This window comes from Narcine bancroftii, chromosome 8, assembly GCF_036971445.1.
Source record: "Narcine bancroftii isolate sNarBan1 chromosome 8, sNarBan1.hap1, whole genome shotgun sequence".
Classification (NCBI taxonomy): domain Eukaryota; kingdom Metazoa; phylum Chordata; class Chondrichthyes; order Torpediniformes; family Narcinidae; genus Narcine; species Narcine bancroftii.
The window spans coordinates 24,067,891-24,081,332 of NC_091476.1; the positions used below are offsets into that span (position 1 = coordinate 24,067,891).

General features: G+C 41.0%; 1 protein-coding gene across 6 annotated transcripts in view; it reads right to left on the reverse strand.

Annotated features, from left to right (window-relative positions):
- The window catches only part of zdhhc9 (zinc finger DHHC-type palmitoyltransferase 9), a 91,710-nt gene that overhangs the window by 24,039 nt on the left and 54,229 nt on the right, over positions 1-13,442 (reverse strand). The window lies entirely within an intron of this gene.

Below are 13,442 nucleotides of genomic sequence, written 5' to 3' on the forward strand. Positions count from 1 at the left end.
CTAGACTGCTTCCAGGCCTACCCGAACGTGACCAGGGATGTCTTCCACTCCGACGCGCTCAGGAGGTTGGCGCTCGTTTCCAGGGTAGGAACGAAAGGGTATGCAGTCATCAGGGACCGCTCTATGTACAATGCTGATAGAGGCTTTGAAGGCTAGGGACCTGAAGTCACAGAGAATGAGATCCTAGCGAGGCACCAACTTGCTCTACGTCATCAACGGCCAGGAGAGACCATCAACGACTACATGCTGAATCTGTGGACGCTTGCCAAGAAGTGCAGGTGTGAAGCAGCTATGGGCCGCGTTTGTGAAGAAGAACAGATCCAGGACACTCTAGTCACAGGGGTCCGCTCGAGGTACATGAGGCAGCGACTACTTGAGTTGGGTAAGAAGGACCTGGCTAACCACGTCGAACTGGCCAAATCTCTGGAACAGGCCAAGCTCAAGAATGATGATCTTGAAGTCAGCGAGCTTGCCCACCCAGGTGACCCCTTCCAAGGGCCGGCTGCTCATGCTACTGCTACCTCTGCCCTAATGGGCCAAAGAGTGCTTCTTTTGCAGAAAGAGCCAGCATTACCTGAACCGTTTGCTGTGCAACACGGCACCCTCGGAAATGACGCAAAAAGGCTCGGCGGCCACCTTGGCACGACCCGAATTCAAATTCAGCACCGTCATCATCGGAGGAAGAAGGAGGGCAGCCATCTTGTGCGCCATGAGGTCGATGCCATCTTACCCATGCAGGGCAACCCAGGATGGTGGGGGCCACTCAAGTGAAGAGCTTGGAGTCTCTGAGGTGCTAGGATCCTAGATCAGGACAGACCTCACCAGCGGAGCATCTCTGATTTTAGTGATTGTAAAGGTAAATGTATATTCCACTAGATGCCTAACTCTCTCCACTGAGAGTTTCAAAGACTCATGGACTATGCAAAAATACAAACTGAAGATGTACCCTTCTAATTATCGCACATTTCTTGCATCTCAATCACATTCTGCGCATGTACAAAAGCATGAAATGGCAAATGTACCTCAAGAGGAAATGAGCATTAGTAAGTTGTAAAAGCCTTCAATTTATGTTCAGCTGTTAGCAGGGCTAATCAAACATTGATGAAAGCTCAAGGTTTGAGGCTGAGTAAAAGTAGGCCCTCTGAGGTCTCCGTAAATGGCAAACTACAAAAGTCCTTACCCACCATGCAAAACTCTAACCACTCAAAACAGTGACTATTTTCATTTTGTCCACAAAACCACAAAATCCAATTGGATACAAACAACAGAGTCAGTTATAAAGCAAGAGGAAAATTAGAACAGAAAGGATGAATATGTAAAAAAAACCTCGGAGTTGTAAAATTCCATTTCTATTGTTGGCATGGGGTGGGGGGGCGGAGAGAATGGAGAACAGAGTTCCAAGGCATTGCCTTCTTGAACTCCAGAGTTCCTGTAAACATATTTTCACACCATTTCTAAGAGTCAAATACAGTACGTTTCCAATTATCTGAAATGCTGGGGACCGGACGTTTTTCGGTTACCTGAACTTTTCGGATAACTGAGTCCAGTAGCATCAGCAAGAATACTTATATCAGCAGTTAAACAACAAGGAAAAACAATGGAAGGTTTCTCAAGAATGAAATAATGTTTAATTCTTACTAAAAAAACAATGTGATCTCTGCTTACAAAATGGGATAAATGCATAAATTTATGAAAAGATCTGTTTTTAATCAACTTAAAAAAATTTGGAATAACTGAAATTTTCAGTTAAGTGTTTTTGGATAATGGGAACTATATTGTACAATGAGTCAAATGCAATCTTTTCATCAAAAACACAAAACAGTAAAATCTCCATTATCTGGAATTCAAACTGACAGCCTCAAGCAACCAACTAAATAATTGTGGAAAATAAAAAGGAAAAAAAAATACCAATGTTTAAAATTGGCATCCTCGCGGTCAGTTCGCCAATCATGCAACTTCAAGCAATCAGCAAATTCATTTATTTGGCATCTACCAATGCACATAGGTGCTGGATATCAGGGGTTTTTACAGTATATTTATTTGTTAAATTTTACTGAAAAACAATTCATCTTTGAAGCTTAAAATTTACAACTTTTCTCTATTCTTGAAACCTTTTCTCAGAAGCAGCACTTGATCTTTAAGTTTTTGCTCAAAAAAATTTGCCAAATTCAAACCAGGCCACGAGTTTTCCAAGCATGCAAACGCATCAATTTAAAATATTGCCTCTTCTTTCAAGTGCAATCAGCTCCCATCTTTCTGTACTTTTGATTATTTACAGGAGGTGAAGGACTTGAATTGCAGATTTGTTTTTAACATTCATATTCAGTGATCCATTGTGGTTAATCTTAAACACCATCACAATTCACAAATGGTAACTATCTGATCAGTCTTTTGCACCACTGCCAAATAAAACATTAAATCATTTATTACATTACCATCTTCTGATCCCACTGCTCCCAAATTCAAAAGACTTCACTCACTCATACCCTTGTTCCTCAAGAGATTATGTCATTCCACTAAACCTGTACACAGTTCAGAGTCATGTCTCTTCCGCTCATCTTCCCAATACATTGTAACCCCTCCTATTCTCACCCTAATCATCTAGGATGATACTCACTGGAATTTAGGAGAAAGAGAGGGGATCTTATAAAGATATAAAACTATGAAAGGCATAGATGAGTTAGATGTAGGCAAGTTGTTTCCATTGGTGAGGGAGACCAGAACTAGGGGACATAGCCTCAAGATTCAGGCTCGTAGACTTAGGAAGGAGTTAAGAAGGAACTGCTTTTCCCATTGAAGCAGTGGAGGCACACTCAGTAAATATACTTAACACAAAGTTGGATAGATTTTTACATAGTAGGGGAAATTGAAGGATATAGGGAAAAGGCAGGTAAGTGGAGATGAGCCTGTCATCATATCTTCCATGATTTAATTGAATGGCAGAGCAGGCTTGACGGGCCAGATGGCCCATCCCTGCTCCTATTTCCTATGTTCAATCCAATTCAACAAGGCACCCATGAGCTTTCTTCCCTTGGTAAACTAGCTCAGTCCAAGATTCCGCCCTGCTCCAGCTCCCTCAACAGCCCCTAAGGCTAGAGCTGGATGAGGTTCCCACCCTGGATGAGACATATAAGGCAATCGAACAACTGAAAAGTGGCAAAGCAGCAGGTATGGATGGAATCCCCCCAGAAGTCTGGAAGGCTGGCGGCAAAACTCTGCATGCCAAACTGCATGAGTTTTTCAAGCTTTGTTGGGACCAAGGTAAACTGCCTCAGGATCTTCGTGATGCCACCATCATCACCCTGTACAAAAACAAAGGCGAGAAATCAGACTGCTCAAACTACAGGGGAATCACGTTGCTCTCCATTGCAGGCAAAATCTTCGCTAGGATTCTACTAAATAGAATAATACCTAGTGTCGCCGAGAATATTCTCCCAGAATCACAGTGCGGCTTTCGCGCAAACAGGGGAACTACTGACATGGTCTTTGCCCTCAGACAGCTCCAAGAAAAATGCAGAGAACAAAACAAAGGACTCTACATCACCTTTGTTGACCTCACCAAAGCCTTCGACACCGTGAGCAGGAAAGGGCTTTGGCAAATACTAGAGCGCATCGGATGTCCCCCAAAGTTCCTCAACATGATTATCCAACTGCACGAAAACCAACAAGGTCGGGTCAGATACAGCAATGAGCTCTCTGAACGCTTCTCCATTAACAATGGCGTGAAGCAAGGCTGTGTTCTGGCACCAACCCTCTTTTCAATCTTCTTCAGCATGATGCTGAACCAAGCCATGAAAGACCCCAACAATGAAGACGCTGTTTACATCCGGTACCGCACGGATGGCAGTCTCTTCAATCTGAGGCGCCTGCAAGCTCACACCAAGACACAAGAGAAACTTGTCCGTGAACTACTCTTTGCAGATGATGCCGCTTTAGTTGCCCATTCAGAGCCAGCTCTTCAGCGCTTGACGTCCTGCTTTGCGGAAACTGCCAAAATGTTTGGCCTGGAAGTCAGCCTGAAGAAAACTGAGGTCCTCCATCAGCCAGCTCCCCACCATGATTACCAGCCCCCCCACATCTCCATCGGGCACACAAAACTCAAAACGGTCAACCAGTTTACCTATCTCGGCTGCACCATTTCATCAGATGCAAGGATCGACAATGAGATAGACAACAGACTCGCCAAGGCAAATAGCGCCTTTGGAAGACTACACAAAAGAGTCTGGAAAAACAACCAACTGAAAAACCTCACAAAGATAAGCGTATACAGAGCCGTTGTCATACCCACACTCCTGTTCGGCTCCGAATCATGGGTCCTCTACCGGCACCACCTACGGCTCCTAGAACGCTTCCACCAGCGTTGTCTCCGCTCCATCCTCAACATCCATTGGAGCGCTTACATCCCTAACGTCGAAGTACTCGAGATGGCAGAGGTCGACAGCATCGAGTCCACGCTGCTGAAGATCCAGCTGCGCTGGATGGGTCACGTCTCCAGAATGGAGGACCATCGCCTTCCCAAGATCGTGTTATATGGCGAGCTCTCCACTGGCCACCGTGACAGAGGTGCACCAAAGAAAAGGTACAAGGACTGCCTAAAGAAATCTCTTGGTGCCTGCCACATTGACCACTGCCAGTGGGCTGATATCGCCTCAAACCGTGCATCTTGGCGCCTCACAGTTTGGCGGGCAGCAACCTCCTTTGAAGAAGACCGCAGAGCCTACCTCACTGACAAAAGGCAAAGGAGGAAAAACCCAACACCCAACCCCAACCCACCAATTTTCCCCTGCAACCGCTGCAATCGTGTCTGCCTGTCCCGCATCGGACTTGTCAGCCACAAACGAGCCTGCAGCTGACGTGGACTTTTTACCCCCTCCATAAATCTTCGTCCGCGAAGCCAAGCCAAAGAAAGAAACTAGCAGCCTTTCTTTGGCCCAACTACTTACTGTACTCATATTATAACTACCCTACTCTTCATTCTGTAAGAGTCTTTGGTCTCTTCCTCTTTCATGGAAAGAATGAACAGTGGGGTGGGGATTAGTTTTTAAAATAAAAGATATGGGGAGATTAGAAGGAAAATTTTGTTCAAGAAAATGCTTCAGCGATTAATTGACTTTCTTAGAGCAACTCAGTTGGTGAATATTATTGTACCCCCCCCCCCCCTCCCAAGTCTTAACTGTGCACAACCCACTGGGTGAGCTCCAAAATCATCTCTAATTCCCCAAAACTTGCTGAAACAAGGAGTTAATGGAAGACAAATTTACATCATTCTATAAAATATATGTCTGTCCTGATGCTCTCTTTTACAATTGTGAATTATTCTTTCACTGATGCCCTCTTATGTTTGTGAATTATTCCTTTACTGATCGTACAAATTTGTATTTATTACATAAGTAACAACATTGGTAGGATTCTTAACAGCGTAGAGGAATATAGGGATCTTGGAGTCAAGGTTGCCACACAAGTTAATAAGATGGTTAGGAAGGTATATGGTTTGCTGGCCTTCATTATTCAGGGGATTGAGTTCAAAGGAAGTGAGGTTATGCTCCAGCTCTAAAACTCGGGTTAGACCACACTTGGAGTATTGAGTTTTGTCCTGGTCACCTCATTACAGGAAGGATATAGAAGCTTTAGAGAGAGAGTGCAAAGATTTACTAGGATATTCCCTGAATTGGAGAACACAAATTATGAAGCAAGGTTGACAGAGCTAAGTCTATTCTCTTTGGAGCAACAAAGCCTAAGAGCGATTGAAAAGTACAGTATATACTATAAGCAACACAGATAGCGTAGATAGCCAGCACCAGAGGGCCTCTGTTCAAGGTGAGTGGAGAAAAGTTTAGGGGAGATGTCAGAAGCACGTTTATTTTTTTTACTCAGAGAATGGTGGGTGCCTGAAATGCATTGCCAAGGAGGTGGTACAAAATGGACATTTAAAATAGGCATATGGATATGAGAAAAATAGGTAATGGGTGTGAGGTAGATGGGTCTGTACTGTGCTGTAATGTTCTGTGCAACTTTAACAGAAGGGTACACTTTTAGAGCCAGTGTAGGATTTGCAACATAGGCAATTAAACAACACGATGCTTAAAAAAGCCAGGCCATCTATAATTAACTGCATCATTTCTGCGTCATATGGTATTCTCTCAGAGTGGGAGTTGCTGGTTTCTTGTATGAAGTATTTTGAAAAGCAGGTCAAAAAGGAGGATCAACGCAGAAAAATCATTCACTGTAAATTCACATTACCTCAAAAAAATGTTAAAGCTAACATTACAATACTCGTAATTAATTCCAAAACCAATTTATCTTTTAAATTCATTATCAGGATGTGAGCATGACTTGCAAGGCAAGCATTTACTACAATGATGCTAATTGGTTAAGAGACATCTTCCTGACGTGCAGCAATCCTTTTGGTGAAAGTACTCTTGCAGTTCTATTTCATACAGAGCTCCATAATTCAGATTCAGCAATATTCAAGGGCTGATGACTTATCTTCAAGTGAGAATAAGGAAGTAAATTTACAGAAGACCCCATGTCTTTCTTGGTGGTGGAGGTGATGGGATTCAGAGATACTGCTGAAATAGTTATGGCAAGTTGCCTTTCTGATTTAGTAGATGCTATATACAGCAGTATAGAGGACAAAAGGGTAGAGACTTTCTTTACTCAGTCCATCTCCCCTTAACTCTCTCAGTCCTGATGCAGGGTCTCTACCTGAAATGTCAACCATTCCTCTAACTCCACAGATGTTGCTTGACCTGCTGAGTTCCCCCAGCAGTTTGTTTTTTGCCATAGGATAGAGAATTGGGTGTCAAGTGTCAAGCTTCAGGGAACAATACTTATGCATCCATGCGGAGCCTACTGCATCACATCCCTGAACAGAATCTTGAAGATAGCCATGTGGCTTTGAGGAATCAGGAGGCAAGTTACTGGATCCAGATTATCTTGTGACTGATCCCATTCAACTTTTGATTCAAAGCAAGATCCAGGATTTTGACTGTAAAGCACTCAGCAATTGTCAAATAGTTAATTATAAATCATTGATAATTCAACGGTCTTCTGGGAGTACTCATTGACTGACACTTGCAGAGAATAAATTTTACTTGCTACTTGTCAAGCAATGACTGAACTTTGTCTCTGCCTTACTGCATGCTGGCAAAGATTGTTTCTTTAGGTCAAGTGCTAAAAATGGAACTGAGCACTACATCTGATCTTTTAATGGAGGAAAGGTCATTAATGAAGTGGCTAAAGATGTTTGGGCATGGAATATTGCCCCGAGGAATCCCAGCAAGAACACCTTAAGTTGATTGATATAACACAATCACATCAGCCTTTGTGCTAACTACAACACCTTTCAACTTTAGGTTTACTGACCCTCCTCAAAGCAAATGTTAAAAACACAATGCTGGAGAAACACAGCGGGTTAAACAGTGTACTTTATGTAGCAAAGGTAAAGATACATAACCAACGTTCTGGGCTTGACCCCTTCATCATGGTGCCTTGATGAAGGTCTCAAGCCTGAAATGTTGGTGATCTATCTTTAACTTTGCTACATAAAGTACAGTTTGACCAGCTGAGTTTCTCTAGCATTGTGTTTTTACTTCAACCAGAGTCTACAGACTTTCATGTTTTATTTCAATACAAATGGTGCTTTGATGTCAACGAGATTCACTCTCAATTTACCTAATGCCATATATTTTAGTGTAAGAAATTAAGTAAATTTTAAAACATACACAAAATATCAACAAAACAAATATTTGACTGAAATACTTACAAAAATTAGTCTGATTTTATTTTTTAAAAACAAATAGGCAATCTAGTTCACTAGATTGTCACCAAGAAACTAGTAATATATTTCACTCAACAGATGAACAAATTAACAGGAATGGTCAAAGGCGATTTGGCAAAATATGAAATAAAAAGAAAAAAATGATTATTCCCATGGGAACTTTGGACTTTTTAAAAAAATGTGTAGAGGTTGTAAAGTGCACATACTCTGTTTATCACTTCACAGAATGGCATAAAAACAAATCCAAATCAGCAAGTATGCTAGCAATCTACTTGTTTCAGGTTCTTAACTTGCCTGAGATGACAGATGTCAATTTCAATAATTTGTTTGGGAGAGAGTCACCTCTAATCAGAGAAACATTTCATCAGCTCTTGATTTTCTCCAACTAAATCATAAACTGCATATTACTTGGATAAGAAAAGATTTCAACTAAAACAAATCTGATGCATTTTTTTTTTTGCATCTGTACTTACTTGGGAGACTGACACAGAGTCTATAGAGGTGAAGCAATACAGCAGTATGGTCATGGACCTGAAACATATAACAGGAGGAGGCACTTGCTGTCTTGAGGAAAATAAAGATGGATAAATTCCCAAGGCTTGACAAGATATTCCCTCAGACCTTGAGCAGGGTAGTGGAGAAATTACAGGGGCCCCAGGAGAAGCATTTTAAAAATCTTTAGCCACAGGTGAGGTGTCAGAGGATTGGAGGAGAGCTAATGTTGTTCAATTATTCAAAAAAAGAGTCCAGGAATAATCCAGGAAATTATTGGCTGGTGAGCCTAACAGTGATCCAGTGATTGGAAGGTATTCTAAGAGCTTGGATATATCAGTATTTGAATAGACAGCGACTAATTAGGGATAGTTAACATAGTTTTGAGCATGGTAGGTCATACTTAATGAGAAGGTTACCAGGAAAGTCGATGAAGGAAAGGCAGTGAGTGTTGTCTACATGGAATTCAACATGACCTTTGAGAAGGTCCCCCATGGAGATTGGTCAAGAAGGTTCAGTCACACGGTAGTTCAGGATATGGTAGTAAACTGGATGGGACGTTGGCTCTGCAGAAGCAGTAGCAAATTATTGCCTCATGGACTGAAGGCCTGTGACGCCTCAGGGATCAGTGTTGGGTGCACTGGTATTTGCCATTTATATCAATGATCTGGATCATAATGTGGTGAACTGGGTCAGCAAATTTGAGAGTTCAGTGAATGTGAAGGCAGCTATAAAAGCTTACAGTGAGATCAGGACCAGGTGGAAAAATGGCCTGCAAAATGGCAGGTGGAATTTAATGAGGACAGATGAGAGGTGTTACACTTTGGGGGCACAAACCAGGGTAGGAGTTGCATGGTAACAGCAGGGCACAGGAAAATAAGGTAGAACAGAAGGATCTGGGAATAGAGATACAAAATTCCTTGAAAGTGGCAGATAGGTAGGTTCATTAAGAGAATTTCTGACACATTGGCCTTCATGAATCAAAGTACAGTATTGAGTACAGAGGCTGGGATGCCATGTTGACATTGTATAAGGCATCAGTGAGGTCAAATTTGGAGTTTTGTTTACAATTTTGGTCCTCTAGCTACAGGAAAGATATCAATAAGATTGAAACAGTGCAAAGAGAATTTACAAGGATGTTTTTGGGACTTGATTTCAGATTATTTCAGATTTATTGTCAGAATACATACATGAAATTATATACAACCTTGAGATTCCATTTTCCTGCAGGCGTGGCAGAATTACCACTAATTGGTAGTGGAAAAAAACTGTACACAACATAAACATGCAAACAAATAAAAGAACTGTAAACAGATAATGAATGTAAGCAAATTGACTGTGCAATACAGAGAGAACAAAAGAAAATCAATAAAATGCATAAGTAAGACGCGAGAACAAAGCATGTGCTGGGTGGATTGGGTCTATAAGTAGAATTATAAGGAAATGTTGAATAGGTTAGGACTTTATTCCCTGGAGCATGGGAAAATGAGAGAAGATTTGATAAAGATATACAAAATTATGAAGATATGGTAAATGTAAGGTTGAGTGAGGTAAGAACAAGAAGATGAGGATTAAGGGTGAAAAGTGAAATGTTTAAGCGGATCAATAGGGGAGCTTCTTCACTCAGAGGCCAATGAGAATGCCAGCAGAATGGATGGTTATGGGTTAAATTTTGATATGCAAGAGAAATTGGATAGGTACATTAATGGGCGGGGTATGGAGAGCTATGGTTCATACACAGAGCAATTGGATGAAGTAGAAGGATAGTTTGGCACAGTTGAGATGGGCCAAGTGGCCTGTTTTGTGCTGCAGTGTTTTCTGGTTCCAAGTCATATTTTTAAGAAAAAGATACAAATCTAAAATGTTAATCTAAGCCAAATGTGACCTAGTAGGCTCAGAGATTGGAATGATTCTCATTGAACTCAGTGCTATTGTGTCATGCAATGAGAGCGTAGTTAATTTACTTGAAATAAAATATGCAGTGCTTCACATTGTCCGAATTAGGATGCCTTCCCAACCCAATTTCCTTAGGTGACCAAGGAGTTCATGAGTGGCCACTGAAACACATTAATTCATTGTTTTGAGGTACACTAATTCTATTAGTCATGTTGTGAGGTACAACAAAAAATCTATTTGTCATCCGGAACCGTCTGTAAGGAGTTTGTATGCTCCTCTCATGTCCGCGTGACTTTCCTCTGGGTGCTCCAATTTCCTCCCGCCATTTAAAATGTACGGGGGTTGTTGGTCAATCGGGTGGCACAGGCTCATGGACTGGAAGGGCCCTGTTATTGTGTGAAAATGAGTTGGAGGAAAGAAGACAGAAGGAAAGGGAAAGGAGGGAGAATGGAGAGTTGGCAAGCAGATGCCCAAGCAGTTCAACAGTTCTGGGTTTCCATTGGAGAGCCTGGGGAGGGTGAGTGGAAGGAGTTAAAAGAGTTACAGCTGGAGGGATTAGGAACAAACTGCAGAAAGAGAGCACCAGATCAAGCAGTACCATTAAATTCTTGTTTGGAGATTGCACAATGACATGTGACCCTCCGAACAACAAGGATTAATTTCCCAAGCAAAGATGTTGCAAGATAATTGGCTTTGTTATAGAAAACAAAGGAATAGTATAAATGCAAATCAGGACATGAAGTGCCTAGCTGGATTTCCAGACTTGTCCGATTTGACCTGGAAATGTTCACAACTGAAGACTAAACCCCGATATTTCGATAAGGAAGTACTAAATACAAATAGAATGCAATTATATAAATGCTTGGGGAACTAAATACCCCACCTTTCTCACCCAATATTGCACATATGTGTAAAGTCTAAAGAAAATTTGCTTCCCGTTGGCAATTGCATTTTTTGAAATTCGTAATTGCTTGCAGGGAGAGTGAGTCTCTTCATCTATTTATGTTTGATCACATCAATGTAGAGGAGTTCACATCAAGTAGACTAAATGCAGCAGATTAGGCTGGAAGAGGTGTGTGCAAAACTCTGCCTCATCTGGAAGATCTCTTTATGGTCATGGATTGAGATGAAAGGGGAGATGCAACGATAGGTCTTCCACTTTTTGTAATTACAGCAGGAAGTGGCAAAGGGGGTTGAAGAGCAGACCAATGAGTCATAGAGAGACTTTGTCTGAACTCAGCAGCCTGCTGGACGAGGCCGTGCCTGCACTATGCACACAGCCATTCTGAATCATTTAGCATTAAATTACTTTAAAAAAAAATAGCAATTTTCTGGGTATTTTTTTAGAAGGGGTTACAAAGGGTGCAACAAGTACATTGGTGCTAATGAAATACAGCTTATTAAAATTCAACATTTAGTTCTCAGAATGTTGCTTGATGTCTGTATATCCAGATTTGTCCACTCATAGTTTTCTAAACTTTACATGAAAACATGACAGTAAATTAGTGAATCAAAGGATTTCAAAATTTGACTTTTTTTGTATTATTGATGTAAACCTTAAAACAGCTTGTGTAGATTGAACCCAGGACCAATGTTTAATATCAAAACCCCCAAAGAAGTAACACATCCATTGGTGCATTCTGTACACTGGATATTATGGCACTTATCAAGCTGTGTCTTGATCTCCAAGAAGTCCATTCAGAATCTGCGTCACCAACCGAGGCGGCACAGTTGGCGTAGCCATTAGCGCAAAGCCTTGAGAGCGCCAATGACGGACTCCAGGGATCAAATCCCACGCTGTCTGTAAGGACTTTGTACGTTCTCCCTGTGTCTGTGTGGGTTTTCCTTGGAGGCTCCAGTTTCCTCCCACTGCTCAAAATGTACTGTGGGCCAAATGGCCTCTTACCATGCAGTATGTCTAAATTTTAAAAAAAATAACTATCAGGGCTCACAGGTGTAGCCAATGTCTGACCTTCACATTCAATTGTTTCTTGATTGCTGTGACATTTCAAAAAACAAAAGTTGTGCGGCAACATAACGAGGAAGAGTCTGAAAGTCAACTGAAGAGAATTTTCGTGACCTTCCAAAATGTACACATGGCACACCCGGCCAGTTTACAAAATGAGGAATAAATAATCTAATACGTACGCACTGGGCTCATTGCCCAACAACAACTTTGGATTTTTTGGGTGTCAGCAGTATTCGTACCCTTTTGTTTTACATTTGTAGGATGCCAACTGAAATTGGTCAACTAGAGCCTTGCAAGTGTTTCCATGCTGTATTGTACCTTAATGCTTCTTTCTCCCAACTACATACATTTAGCATAAGCTTCTCTGCTTATTTTTCTGTGCACTAATATGAGCTTAGGACAAGTGCCCACACCAGATGCTCGGGAAACAATATATGATAGCTCTGAGATCATATTTTAAAAATGCTGAAAACTTCCTGAAAGTCAGACCGCACTTGTGGAAAGAGAAATAGAGTTAAATATCTGGTAAAAGGTCCTGTATCAAGACCACAAGAGAGAGAAAACTAGATGTTTTTCACTTTGCAGCTTTGTGCTGAAACATTAACCCACTTATTTTTCCCACAGATGCTGCTGAACCTCCTGAGTGTTCCCAAAATTTTCTATTTTTATTTAAGATTTCCAGCATTTGCAGTTTCTTCTCCTCAGAGATTAGACATCTTGGCTTACAGTAGATTCAGAATGGAGTTCGAACCCATCAAATAATCAGATGCAAAAAAGCAATTCCTTCGCCCTCTTAGTGAATGTTCGTGATACATACAGTATTGCCATTTGTAATTTTGCTTTAATTTTTGCAAACATAAGATAGAAGAGCAAAATTTAATTTCTATGTTCACTTAAATCTACCCTACTTAGTCAAGAACAAAACTATGATCAGTCATAAAAACTCTAATTAACTTCTCCTACTTTATACAATAACCACAAGGGCAAAGTTTAGGGACAATAACAGTGAGAAACTTCCAGCCAAGCAATAATCTATTCAGCACAAATATAGAAACAATGTTAAATTTTCCAATATAAGTTTGTATTCGCTTATTTGTTCGTCTCGCCATTACATTGTGCTGTGCTTTAAATTATTCAGCCAATTTAATTTTGGAGTTCTCACAACTATGATATCTTTCAAATAGACTTTACACTTTTACATTCATTGGTTTATGAAATCGTAATTTAAATTGCTGGAGACTTGTTAAATGTAATTAAAAATAAAACTGCAGGTGCAAGACAAATTAAATAGACACATCAAACGCT